This window comes from Tachypleus tridentatus, chromosome 11 (genome assembly GCF_004210375.1).
Source record: "Tachypleus tridentatus isolate NWPU-2018 chromosome 11, ASM421037v1, whole genome shotgun sequence".
NCBI classification, from domain to species: Eukaryota; Metazoa; Arthropoda; class Merostomata; order Xiphosura; family Limulidae; genus Tachypleus; species Tachypleus tridentatus.
Genome location: NC_134835.1, coordinates 58016394 through 58028576, shown reverse-complemented (window position 1 = coordinate 58028576; position 12183 = coordinate 58016394). Strand labels below are relative to the sequence as shown.

Sequence of the window (12183 nt, the reverse complement as noted above, 5' to 3'; positions counted from 1 at the left end):
CAAAAAAACGTGTCACTAGTATGAAACATTTCTTTTGGCTCAAAATTAGGCAAGTTGGTTCTAAATTTTGTAAAACTTCTAATATCTGTGAGTTGGTCTGAAACCATAACTAGAAAATTCCTGTTGCTCCTTTCAAACATATCACATATTTTTAGAGAACAACTCAGTTGTGTGATAATTTATTCTGTTGACCAAAACAGATAGCATTTGCTTCAAACACTTTCACGGGTTATGTAATTTTATGATGACAAAGTTATTTGCATAAGGGGGAGCTGTAGAGGATTTACTAGTATATATGTCGATATATATATGTAACAGAATGTTCATGAAAACCAAGGTTTTAATTCATTGCATAGAAAAAAAACATAATTTAAAACTTCTTTGTTGTCATGATCTAATTTAAGTAATTTTTACGTAAATGAAACGGTAAAATATTTTACACAAAGAAAAACAAACTACTAAATTTATATTTTGCTTTCCATGTACTATAAGCTTTTGGCAAAAGATTGTTAATACGTTTGTGTTTTTGCAAACAGTTTTTGGGTATCAGCACACAGGAGTAACGATAATTTCCATAAAACAACAATAACAATAACAGTAATATTTTTGGCCCGGCATGGCCAAGCGTGTTAAGGCGTGCGACTCGTAATCTGAGGGTCGCGGGTTCGCATCCCCGTCGCGCCAAACATGCTCGCCATTTCAGCCGTGGGGGTGTTATAATGTGACGGTCAATCCCACTACTCGTTGGTAAAAGGATAGCCCAAGATATGGCGGTGGGTGGTGATGACTAGCTGCCTTCCCTCTAGTCTTACACTGCTAAATTAGGGACGGCGAGCACAGATAGCCCTCGAGTAGCTTTGTGCGAAATTAAAAAAAACAAACAGTAATATTTTTATGTTAGGTTATGTATTAAGATGGTCTCTATCGCTATATAGGAGTAATATCACAATATGATTTATTGCTTCTGTGACAGATTTACTAGTTACTATCTAATTTAATGTCCATGTTTGTTAAATATATATTGCGAAATTTTCAACGATTCATAAATTTCAAGAAAATTCTCGAGTATAAGTATAAATGACATAAATATATATATATATATACAGTAAACACCAGTATTATTGCCTCAACTAAAATTTTAAGAACTTCTCTGAAGCTTACAAAAGGTCGCCAACGCAACGTGGAGAGAGAGTTTTATACTATAAGTCTCAAAAGCTATAACTTTGATAAACGCTTATTAATCGGGAAACTATAGATATTTGACCAGAAACGAAACGATTTCTAACATTAAAAACATTTGATTTTAAATAAACAATTTCGGGCGTTAGTATTTCTACAAAAACTTTAGATTTCTTCGTCAGAGAAAAGTTAGCTTGTAAATGGCGTTAGGCCTGCCAAGAACACAGAGCCAGCTAGTTTATCAATTCAAAATTAACTCGCTTGTTATGAACTGTCGATACAATATTCAGTTCAAGAACAGATATAATATTTAATATCGCTTGTAACTTTGTAAAACTATTGTAAATGAATCATTATTTGTAATAATTGTTATTATAAATTGTATTGTTGATTTTTATTAAGATATTTTTGTCATAATAAAGCAAATTGTGTGAATCAATCTTGTTAACAAATATCACAAATTTCATTCATATTGATATTCAATTAACTCCTAAATTAAAATTAAAATTTCTTGCTATTACAAATCGTAATTCATAAGGTGTGTAAAATAATAAATCGGAGGCTCGTCTGAGATAAATTATGATGGATAATAATAGTAAACCACTTATTTCAGAAGCTATCAATCTAAAGATGATCGATTTAGTTCCTTGATTCTTATAATACCAAATAAAGAAGAAAATCTCTAGTGATAATGTTTTTAAATGTTTAAAGATGCTGTAATGATTTTAGTTTAATGCTTCGTACTTTCTTTCGTATTACTTAGGGAATACTTAAATGTGTGTCTCTTGAGGGATAAATTTTAATTACTCTTTAGTGTTCTGCTCACAAGAGTCATACGTTTTAATTTTAAAGAAGACAATACGTAAGTGTAAAAAAAGAATAACAAAATCACATTGAAAATTGATTCAACAAAAATATAGATAAAATAATAATTATGTTAGAAGCAGTGTTCGCAAACGATACTTTAAGTTACAGATAAGCCCATGTCAATGCAAGTTGATGCATTATCCCAGAATGACAATTTTCAGAATTTGGCAATGTGATGGTTCGACATTTAGTAAAACTCTGGATTTCAGAGCTGAGGAGCCAGTTAACAATCCACATAGCACAACAATATATTTATCTCAATTTGAACTATGGGTGTATTCTAAAATTATCCAAAATTTTAGCGAGGATGTTAAGCGGTAAGGTGCTTCTAATGGGAGATTTTTATACTGTTTAGTAGCTCATAAAAATGTAGTTACTGCAGTAATTCATATTTGAAGCTTTACACAAAGAGAGAATACACATTCAAGTGTTCAGATCTCATAAACATAAGTACATCATGATAAAATCATGTACTATTTACCACAGGATCAGGTCAGTGTTTATTTTTTTTCAAGGACGTTTATTGATTAGAGTATATGTATACCGTCACCTCATTGCTTATTTTATTTTAAATTCAATAAATAAATGCCTTTTATTACATAATCAAACGTAAAAATAAAACTCAAAATAACAAAAACTAGTTTCACAAGCTAATATCTCGTCGGCATTCTCTTAGATGACATCAACATCAACGTGTTTGGGTTGCGATCATTCATTAATTTGTAGAGCTCAGTTCACAGATTTTTAAACGGATTGATAACTAGTGATTAACTTAGTCAATCCATAACATCCCATAATTTTTTTATTTCAAAAGGGCGGTTCAAGAAACTCGTTTAATTTTTCTTTTTCAAAATCATGTTTTATTACAAGTACTTAAATGTTGTAAGGAAAGTGAAGTTTTCATTTTAACTCGCCGTCGATGAAATATCCCATACGGAATGTAAATCTTTTATCGATTTTCAAGAAACATTCAAAACCATTTGCACTACGAGATCGTTTTCTTAATGTTAAATAAGTCGTGATACACTTTCTTCTTCCACACTAGAATTTCTAATGTATAAAAGTTCACCTCTGAATCAGATTCCAGTTACACGTTACATGCGAAAAGAAAATTCTGAGAGGTTCTGATATTGTGTTTTTGTTCTGTGGGACGTTAAAGACGAACGTTTAAAGGATAAATAGACATTGTAAACTTCTTTCAGACAATTTTAGGAACACGAGATAGCTCAGTTGGGAGAGCGTTAGACTGAAGATCTAAAGGACCCTGGTTCGATCCCGGGTCTCAGCGATGTATGTAGATTCTTTAAAAAAAAAAGATAAAAAAAAGAAAGCGCCGGTTCTCGTCATCGAGTACAGACGTGTTTTTTCTAGCTCCTGATTGCCTTAGTGTGACTTTAGCAGCTAAGCCTTGTGAGCGTGTAGTTCTTCTTTTTTTTGCTAGTTTTTGTGTTTTTTCAAGTTGTTTGACAATGTTTTCATCTTCCAAGATGTTAATGGAAGTTATGCGTCGTACAGTTTTGTGGACACGACAAATTCAAGCCATGGGGACGTTATCCATTCTGTTATTTCTACGTTTGGTGCTGCTTCGGTCACTGCTGTTGTTCCTCGCCCGGGTGGTTATGAGGTAACTTTGTTCTTCCTGCCGATGTGGACCTGGCTATAGATGCTGGTCTAGTTGTCAATGGTGTATTTTGTTCGACTAATGGTGTCACTAAACGCACTATTACTGTGTCATTTATGGACGTCCCGGAATATATAGACGATGATATTATACTAAATAAACTTAAAGATTTTGATTGTGAAGTGAAAAGCCCTATTGTGTGGAAGCGGGACCAGGGCATATATTTAGGTATACGCCATGTTCGTGTGTCTTTTAGTGAAAAGTGTATCTCTTTGCCGTACGTTGTGTAAGTTTTTGATCCTTTGGGCAAGGCGGTTATGTTAAAGGTGAAGCATGATCGCCAGTCAAAAGTGTGTAATTTATGTTTGGGGGCGGATCATTTATTTCGCGATTGCCCCCAGTTTATTTGCCGACATTGTCATGTGCAAGTCCGTCAACGTTGTCCCAAGCTTGTTGTTCCTCGAACTTCCTCTAGTGACAATGCTGATGTGGCCACGCCTACTCCTTCTCGTGACGCCGCTGAAGTAGTCACGGCTGCTCCCTCTCGTGCAGAGCCTCATGATGTTGCCACAATTTCTGTTTGTCCACGCGTTGATTCGGAGGTTCCCCTTTCAGGGAGGCTGCAGCTACCCATTGGGTGGTGGATGATGTATCTTCCAGGCGACCGACGGTTTCTGGTGGGGCCAGGGAACGGGATAGTAGTCATCCCCCTGCTGGAGGACGCAATTTTGATCGACACTTCCCACCACTTACGGTTAGTGGTGAGACTACCGCCGGCGATGTGGAGGTGCCTCTTCCTCGTCGTTGGAGGTATGCTAGTGTGGTGGCGATGACTCCTGGTGACACCTCCAAGAAAGGCAGTGGACGAAAACGGGTTTCGGACGAGCCAATACTACGGATATCTCGGGCGAAGGCGGTGTCTCAGCCTTAAATGTGTTTTTTGTGCCAGTTTATTTGTTTCAGTTAGTGTAAGACTGTCATTTATTGTTATTTGTACTTTGTGCTTATTTGCTTAGATCTTTACATTTGTTCTTGCTACTTTTGTGTTTGAGACAGTTTAATTTCCATTCTCGTACCTTTAATTTGTCTTTTGCATGGTACATTTACTAAGGGTGGGAGTTTTGAATTGTAATGGGTTGCGTAATGTTAGTAAGTTGGCTTATTATCTGGATTACTTTGTTACTAATTTTGATGTTGTTTGTTTACAGGAAACGTTTTTTACTGATGATTTTCATGATGTCGTACTGAAATTTTGGCCAGGTATAGCTTTTTTAATAATTCACCAACTGGACGACAAGGGTTGCCATCTTGTTACAGCGGTTTTTGAGTGATACTGTTACATTCGTTTCTTCTGATGGGGTGAGTAGGGTTCTGACTGTAAAATTCAGTTTAGAGTCTTTGTCTTATCTGTTATCATCTGTATATGCTCCTCGCGATATCTCCGAGCGACGGCAATTTTTCCACAACTTGGAGTATTGTTTGGATGGTTGCACGGGATTGCTCGTTGTGGGAGATTTTAATTGTGTGGTGGATGTGGCACGCGATCGATTTCCGGTTCGTTTCTCCCGTGACGCAAGCCGTTCGGCTTTTGTTCAGTTTCTTGATAGGTTTGATTTACTTGATGCGCATTCACTCATATCGCCGACTACACCTGGTTTCACATGGAAGCGTTTTGTTAATGGTGAGATGATGTCGTCTCGTATTGATAGGGTTTTGCTTTCATCTACCTCGCAGGGGACTGTCCAACGTTTACGTACGTTGTGGTTTCCTGCTACAGATCATGCTTTATTGGGCTTCGAACTTACTCTGCGGCCCGTTGTCAGAGGTCCTAATTTCTGGCACTTCAATAACCAGTTATTGAGGGATGCCGAATATGTGAAAGCCATTAAGCTATTGATCGCCAAAAGTCGTTGTTGGTTCGTCTATGGGACTGATAAAATTTCGTGGTATGAAACATTGAAATGCGCGTTCCGTTTACTTACCCAGCGTTATTCGATTGTTCGAGCGCGGGCATCCCGTTCTCGCAAATGTCAGCTTGCGTCGTCCATAACTCGTGAGCTTCGAAAACTGTCCCGTTACCCTGGTAGGTCTAAGGTAAAATTATATGCACTTGAAGATGAATTGGAGACTTTGAATCACGATACCATAGAGGGGGCGAGGATTCGTTCTCATATTCGTTGGTTTGAGGAGGGTGAGAGATCTACCTCTTACTTTCTTCGTATGGAAAAGGTCCGTCAAAGCAGAATTGAGTTTCGATCCATGCTCACTGATAGGGGTGTGGAGGTGTCCGGTGTGGATGATATCGCTGCTGTTTTACATCAGTATTATTCCGCACTGTACACTAAAGATATCGTTCTGCAGGAAGACATCGATTTCGTTATCTCATTTGTTGATCGAACTCTTACCCATGAACAAGCTCATATTTGTGATGCTCCATTCACGGTTTCGGAAGTTCTCGCTGCTCTAGACAGTTTACCGATTGGCAAATCTCCTGGTTTGGATGGTTTTACGTCCGAATTTTACAAATGTTTTCTCCCTCTTTTTGTTGACGACTTTTTATATGTCTTGTCTGACCTGTTCCACTCTCCACAGTTGCTCCGTACCATGTGTTCTGGGGTAATTGTTCCTATCCCGAAAGGAGGAGATCGACGGTTGGCGGCTAACAGCCGGCCTTTGACATTGCTTTGTTCTGACTATAAGCTCTTGGCCAAAGTGCTGGCTCGTCGCCTTTCGTCTGTGATCTCCAGTTTAGTTTCAGATGACCAATCTGGGTGTATACCTGGACGGGACGTCGTTGATACCCCGTTGACACTAGTTTTGCTATTACAATCTTTAGCACGTACCGGCCAGGGTAGGATCTTTTTGAAGCTCGATCAGATGCAAGCCTTTGTTCGGGTGGCCTATGACTATCTATTTCAACTTCTTCTGCGTATGGGTTTTGGTTCTACTTTTGTTCATTGGGTTCGTCTTTGCTATACTTCTATTTCTAGTTGTGTTAAGTTTAATGGATTTCTCACTAATGATTTTGCTGTAACTCGGGGTATTCGACAAGGATGCCCAATGTCTGCTTTACTTTACGTTCTCAGTGTCGAACCGTTACGAAATATGTTGGTTCATAATGTTCATATTACTGGTATTGGGGGTGATGTGTTACTCACCACGCCATCACTTACTTATCAGCATGCTGATGATACCACTTTAACTTTACGGGACGCCGAATCTTTGCCGCATGTGTTGGATGTATGCCAAACTTTTGGCAGAGCTACTGGGGGGAGGATCAACTGGACCAAGAGTCAGGGTTTGTGGGTTGGGTGTTTGGCCTCTTCTGCAGACTTTGTCCTTGGTGAGTTGAGAATTTCCCAGGATCCTATTCGGATTTTGGGAATAGTTTTCCACTCTCATTTCGATGTCATGCTGCAAGATACGTGGCAGGGTGTTTTGCGCAGGGTATCTCGTATCTTGGTGTCGTGGCGATTTCGTTCTTTGTCGCTAAAGGGTAAATCTCTTGTGGTGAACTCCTTGGTGGCATCGGTGTTATGGTACCCGTTGAATATTCTCCCGTTCCCAAGACAGTTTGAGGCTCGATTTCGCAAATGTATACTGGATTTTATTTGGCGGGGAGGTATACATAAAGTGGCATACGGTATTCTGATCCGGAGTTATGATTGTGGAGGTATCAACTTGGTTGATGTTAATACCCGTAAACTTGCATTCCGTTTGAAGTTGTTGCAGCGTTGTTTGGATGCTTCTTGTCCTTCCACCTTGCGACAACTTCTTTCTGGATTTTTTTCTTGTTATGGCAATCTCTCTTTGGGCTTTCGGATTCTTCAATACCGAATTTTGCCACGCTTTGTGAAATCGTTACCTTTGTATATTCAGGAAATGTTTCATGCCTGGAAGGTTCTTCTTGGGGATAAAGGGATTGTCCCAGCTCCTCTTTCCTCACAAATTTTTGATGAACCTTTCTTTTTCAATCCGGCTATTGTTGATGATCGGCACCGAACATTTCATTTTCCTGAATTTATTAACGCAGGTTTGGTTCAGGTCCGCCATTTATTGTACGAGGTGCTCCCTGCTTTTCTTTCGATGAGGGCAGTGATTGAAATGTGTACGGACGCTGACCCGTTGGCCAATGTCCGCACAATTGTTTCACATTTTCAAATGCTTAAGGAGGCGTTGCCTGTGGACTGGTTGACGGTTTTGTCCAACCAGCCGGCTCCTCTCCCATCGTCCACACGTGTTGTGGATTTATATTTTCTGGACCACTCAGATCATCGAGTTCATTTTCAGGGTTTACCTGTGAAGCAACTGGTGGGACATTTACAGTTTTCACTCGCTACTAATTTACCTGCTCCATTCTACTGGGGGGATATTGTTCCTCCTCGAAACTGGAAACGCATTCGAGAAAACGCTTATTCTTCTTTTGTGGGTTTTCATGTTTGTGATGTGGATTATTTACTGTGGTTGAGGGCGATAACCACTAATGTCAAGCTGGTACATATGGACAGACATCCCACAGGGTTGTGCACTTTCTGTTCACAGGCGCGGAAAACCATAGACCATCTGTTTTTCCAATGTCCTTTTGTACAGCCCTTGTGGTCATATGTCTATAAATTATTGGCGTTTTATTTTGGATGTCCCATATCTAACTGGGTATGGAGGAGATGCCTCTTAGTGGGATCTCATCCTTCGTTACCCAGGAGATGCGGTAACCTATTCCGTTTGATTACTAGTTTGACACGTCAGGTTATATGTTCTGCTCGTTCGGTTTCTTTGGCAAGCCACGCGAAATTCATTTAATTTTCATGTTTAAAGAGCGTGTACGTAGATATATTCATCTCCATTATCAGAGATCTTTGTTACATAACTCATTAAATGTGTTTAATTCTGTGTATTCTTATGTTGGTAGCTTGGTAACCCAAGGTGCCCAAGGTTATTTCTTGTGTACTTTCTTAAGAAAAGTTGTTATTTCATTATATTTTGTTACCAATGAAAGATCCATTGCTTTCTTGTTTTGTTAATGTTCACTGTAATGTTAGGTGGATTACATGCTGTTCCAATTACCTCTTTTATTTATTTTTACTTAATTTTATTAACTTTGTGGTAATTTTCAGCATGGTAATCTGTTGCGTTGTTGTTACATGCTAATTCATTAACTTCAGTTTTATTTGTTGTATTTCTGTGTATACCCCCTCGTTGAGGTGGGTTAAATAAAGAGACAAAAAAAAGTTAAACTGAAGATCAAAAGGACCCTGGTTCGATTCCTGGTCTCGACGATGTATGTAGATTCTTTTAGGTTGATTGAGTCGTGTGGGAAAACACAGTGTAGGTTACATTGTTTTTCGTTTTGTTTCTAAAAGAAAGAGAGAAGGTAAAAGCTGGACGAAACTACGAAAAGTCTATTTAAAAGTTTCTCAAACTGCACTTCACTGTTGGTGAGACGTTGATCCTTGAGTAGTTTCCTTTTGAGCCACAATGCTCAAAGAATTATATTTGATATATAGTATAGCATGAGGTAAGATTCAAATCCTCGGAGCCAGTTGTTTAAGTTCAAAGAATTTACGAAATTTCCTTAATAGAGGTTCTGATATTGTGTTTTTGTTCTGTACGACGTTAAAGACGAACGTTTAAAGGATAAGTGAACATTGTAAATATCTTTCAGACAATTTTTGGAACACAAGCCGAGATAGCTCAGATGGGAGAGCGTTAGACTGAAGATCTAAAGGTCCCTGGTTCGATCACGGGTCTCGGCGATGTATGTAGATTCTTATATGTTAATTGACTCGTCGTGACCTGTTCTTTGAATGAGCTCGGAAAAGACAACTTTTCAAAATTAATCACTAAATCTACTGGTTTAGAGATCGATATTTTAATTTATTCACTTTTGCGTTTCGCGAACACAGTTAAAAGAATGGCAGAGTGACGCTGACTAGTAGCGATATAATACGTACAGCGCTATCAAATCTTTTCTTCGGTATAAAATAAAAAACAAAGAAACGAACTACGCATTGAATTTTCTCTATCAGAAGGAGTTTCCACGTTCTATGTACAGGTGAAAATAGTGAACGCAAAGTGTACAATTGTAATTTTACAGTCGATTTATAAAATCCGTGTGAAAATGTATCAGACGATTTCACAATTTTTATTCGCTATTTTCTTATAAAGTAAAACAAATATGGAAAATCCAATATTACGTGCCTCAATGTAAACGTGTTAAATATTTCGTGTTCTTTCAGAACCGTGAAAGAGTATTCACATACACGTGAATATCTGACAAAGGCATAAGATATATATTTCATAAAATTATACCGAATTCTAACACAAATACTTCCCCACCCACTACTCAGTAGTATTAATATTTAAAACTTTTAATACCTCCATGTGATCCTCCTGTGTTTAGATATACTACCAGTCGAGTGAACACGGAATCTTGAGGAAGATACAAGGTCTATCCCGTATAAAGCTAGGGTTATCATGTGACGGAGTGTTCTCGATTTATTTATCATTTAAAAGAAGCCTAAAAGGGAAATATAAAAGATATTTTCTTTCAAAATAAGTACCCTAAACGTGATCAACTTGAAGAGAAATAACTAAAGACATAACGTTATCTTTGTTGAAAATTTTTGCTTAATATATGGTAAATAAATATTAAGAAGTATGTAATTTTTCTGACTAGTGAACGTTATTCAACGAAGGTTAAAGATTAGTTACCCTACCATACTATTACTCTATATTCTAACAATAATGAGATGAATTTGGTCTGTAGAATTTAATGTTATAGGAACGTGCTTAGAGGAGTGTCAATAATATCACGTTTCCCAATAAATACGCTTTGTATCCATAGTTAGGTGCATTCTCAAGAAACGTAAATAGCTTGGAATAGCGTACAGATTCCGTCGCTCGACCAGCTTACGAAGTGGCGTGGTTTCGGATATCCTGCAACGACAATCCTCGCCTTTTGAACTTTTTAACCATTACAGTTTTACAATCAAAGAGTGGGCTGTTGGTGTTGTTGAGTAGCTACCCACCCTCTAGCCTATCACTGCTAAGATGATACACGGGCTACAGTCGATAACCATATTGTAACGGTGTGCGAAAGGAATCCTAACCAAAGCAAGGTGTAAAGAAACACCATGGAATTCGACAACTTCGCTGATACAAAATTTTACAAATTGGAAGAAGAGTTTTGCGACTTATAAATTAAAAAAAACTTTTATTTCACTTACTAACGAAGTAGATTCCCCAAATAAAGATGCTCCAGACGTTCAATATTTCCTCTTTTTCTTCGTCGTGCACAACACCTGCGTTTTGATGATTGTGTATATTTCATACCTCCTTGATGGTATACAGCCCACGTACTTCTCCTAAAACATTTTCGAGCAGAAATATATCGGCCAAAACATCATTCGACAGAACACGTAAAGTTCCCGATATTTAATATATTTCGAAGTTCTTTTATTTCAAAAGGGCGTTTCAAGAAACTCGTTTAATTTTTTTTGTCAAAATCGTGTTTTATTGCCAGTACTGAAATGTTGTAAGGAAAGTGAAGTTTTCGTTTTAACTCGCCGTCGATGAAATACCCCATACGGAATGTATATCTTTTATCGATTTTCAAGAAACATTCAAAACCATTTGCACTACGAGATCATTTTCTTCATGTTAAATAAGCCGTGATACACTTTCTTCTTCCACACTGGAATTTCTAATGTGTAAAGTTTACCTTTGAATCAGATTCCAGTTACACGTTACATGCGAAAAGTAAATTCTGCATCTCGTAGAATCGACAGAATATTAGATGTTCATATTTTTTGTTGTTTTTCTCTAAAGTAAAACACAGTGTGGGGACATTGTTTTCGTTTTGTTTCTAAAAGAAAGAGAGAACTTAAAAGCTGGACGAAACTACGAAAAGTCTATTTAAAAGTTTCTCAAACTGCACTTCACTGTTGGTGAGACGTTGATCCTTGAGTAGTTTCCTTTTGAGCCAGAATGCTCAAAGAATTGTATTTGATATATAGTATAGCATGAGGTGAGATTCAAATACTCGGAGCCAGTTGTTTTAGTTCAAAGAATTTACGAAATTTCTTTAATAGCGGTTCTGATATTGTGTTTTTGTTCTGTAGGACGTTAAAGACGAACGTTTAAAGGATAAATGAACATTGTAAATTTCTTTCAGACAATTTTGGAACTCAAGCCGAGATAGCTCAGTTGGGAGAGCGTTAGACTGAAGATCTAAAGGTCCCTGGTTCGATCCCGGGTCTCGGCGATGTATGTAGATTCTTTTAGGTTGATTGATTCGTCCTGACCTGTTCTTTGAATGAGCTCGGAAAAAACAACTTTTCAAAATTAATCACTAAATCTACTGGTTTACAGATCGATATTTTAATTTATTCACTTTTGCGTTTCGCGAACACAGTTAAAAGAATGGCAGAATGACGCTTACTAGTAGCGAAATCATACGTACATCGCTATCAAATCCTTTCTTCGGTATAACACAAAAAACAAAGATACGTACTACG

The 12183-nt window shown here is 37.7% G+C and overlaps 3 non-coding genes across 3 annotated transcripts; all 3 read left to right on the top strand.

Moving 5' to 3' along the window:
* The first annotated feature begins 3262 nt into the window (after positions 1-3262).
* TRNAF-GAA (transfer RNA phenylalanine (anticodon GAA)) lies at positions 3263-3334 on the top strand. Its single transcript has one exon. It is a non-coding gene; the product is annotated as a tRNA-Phe (tRNA).
* A 6013-nt stretch (positions 3335-9347) lies between these two features.
* TRNAF-GAA (transfer RNA phenylalanine (anticodon GAA)) lies at positions 9348-9420 on the top strand. Its single transcript has one exon. It is a non-coding gene; the product is annotated as a tRNA-Phe (tRNA).
* Positions 9421-11857: 2437 nt separating this feature from the next.
* TRNAF-GAA (transfer RNA phenylalanine (anticodon GAA)) lies at positions 11858-11930 on the top strand. Its single transcript has one exon. It is a non-coding gene; the product is annotated as a tRNA-Phe (tRNA).
* Positions 11931-12183: the final 253 nt, after the last annotated feature.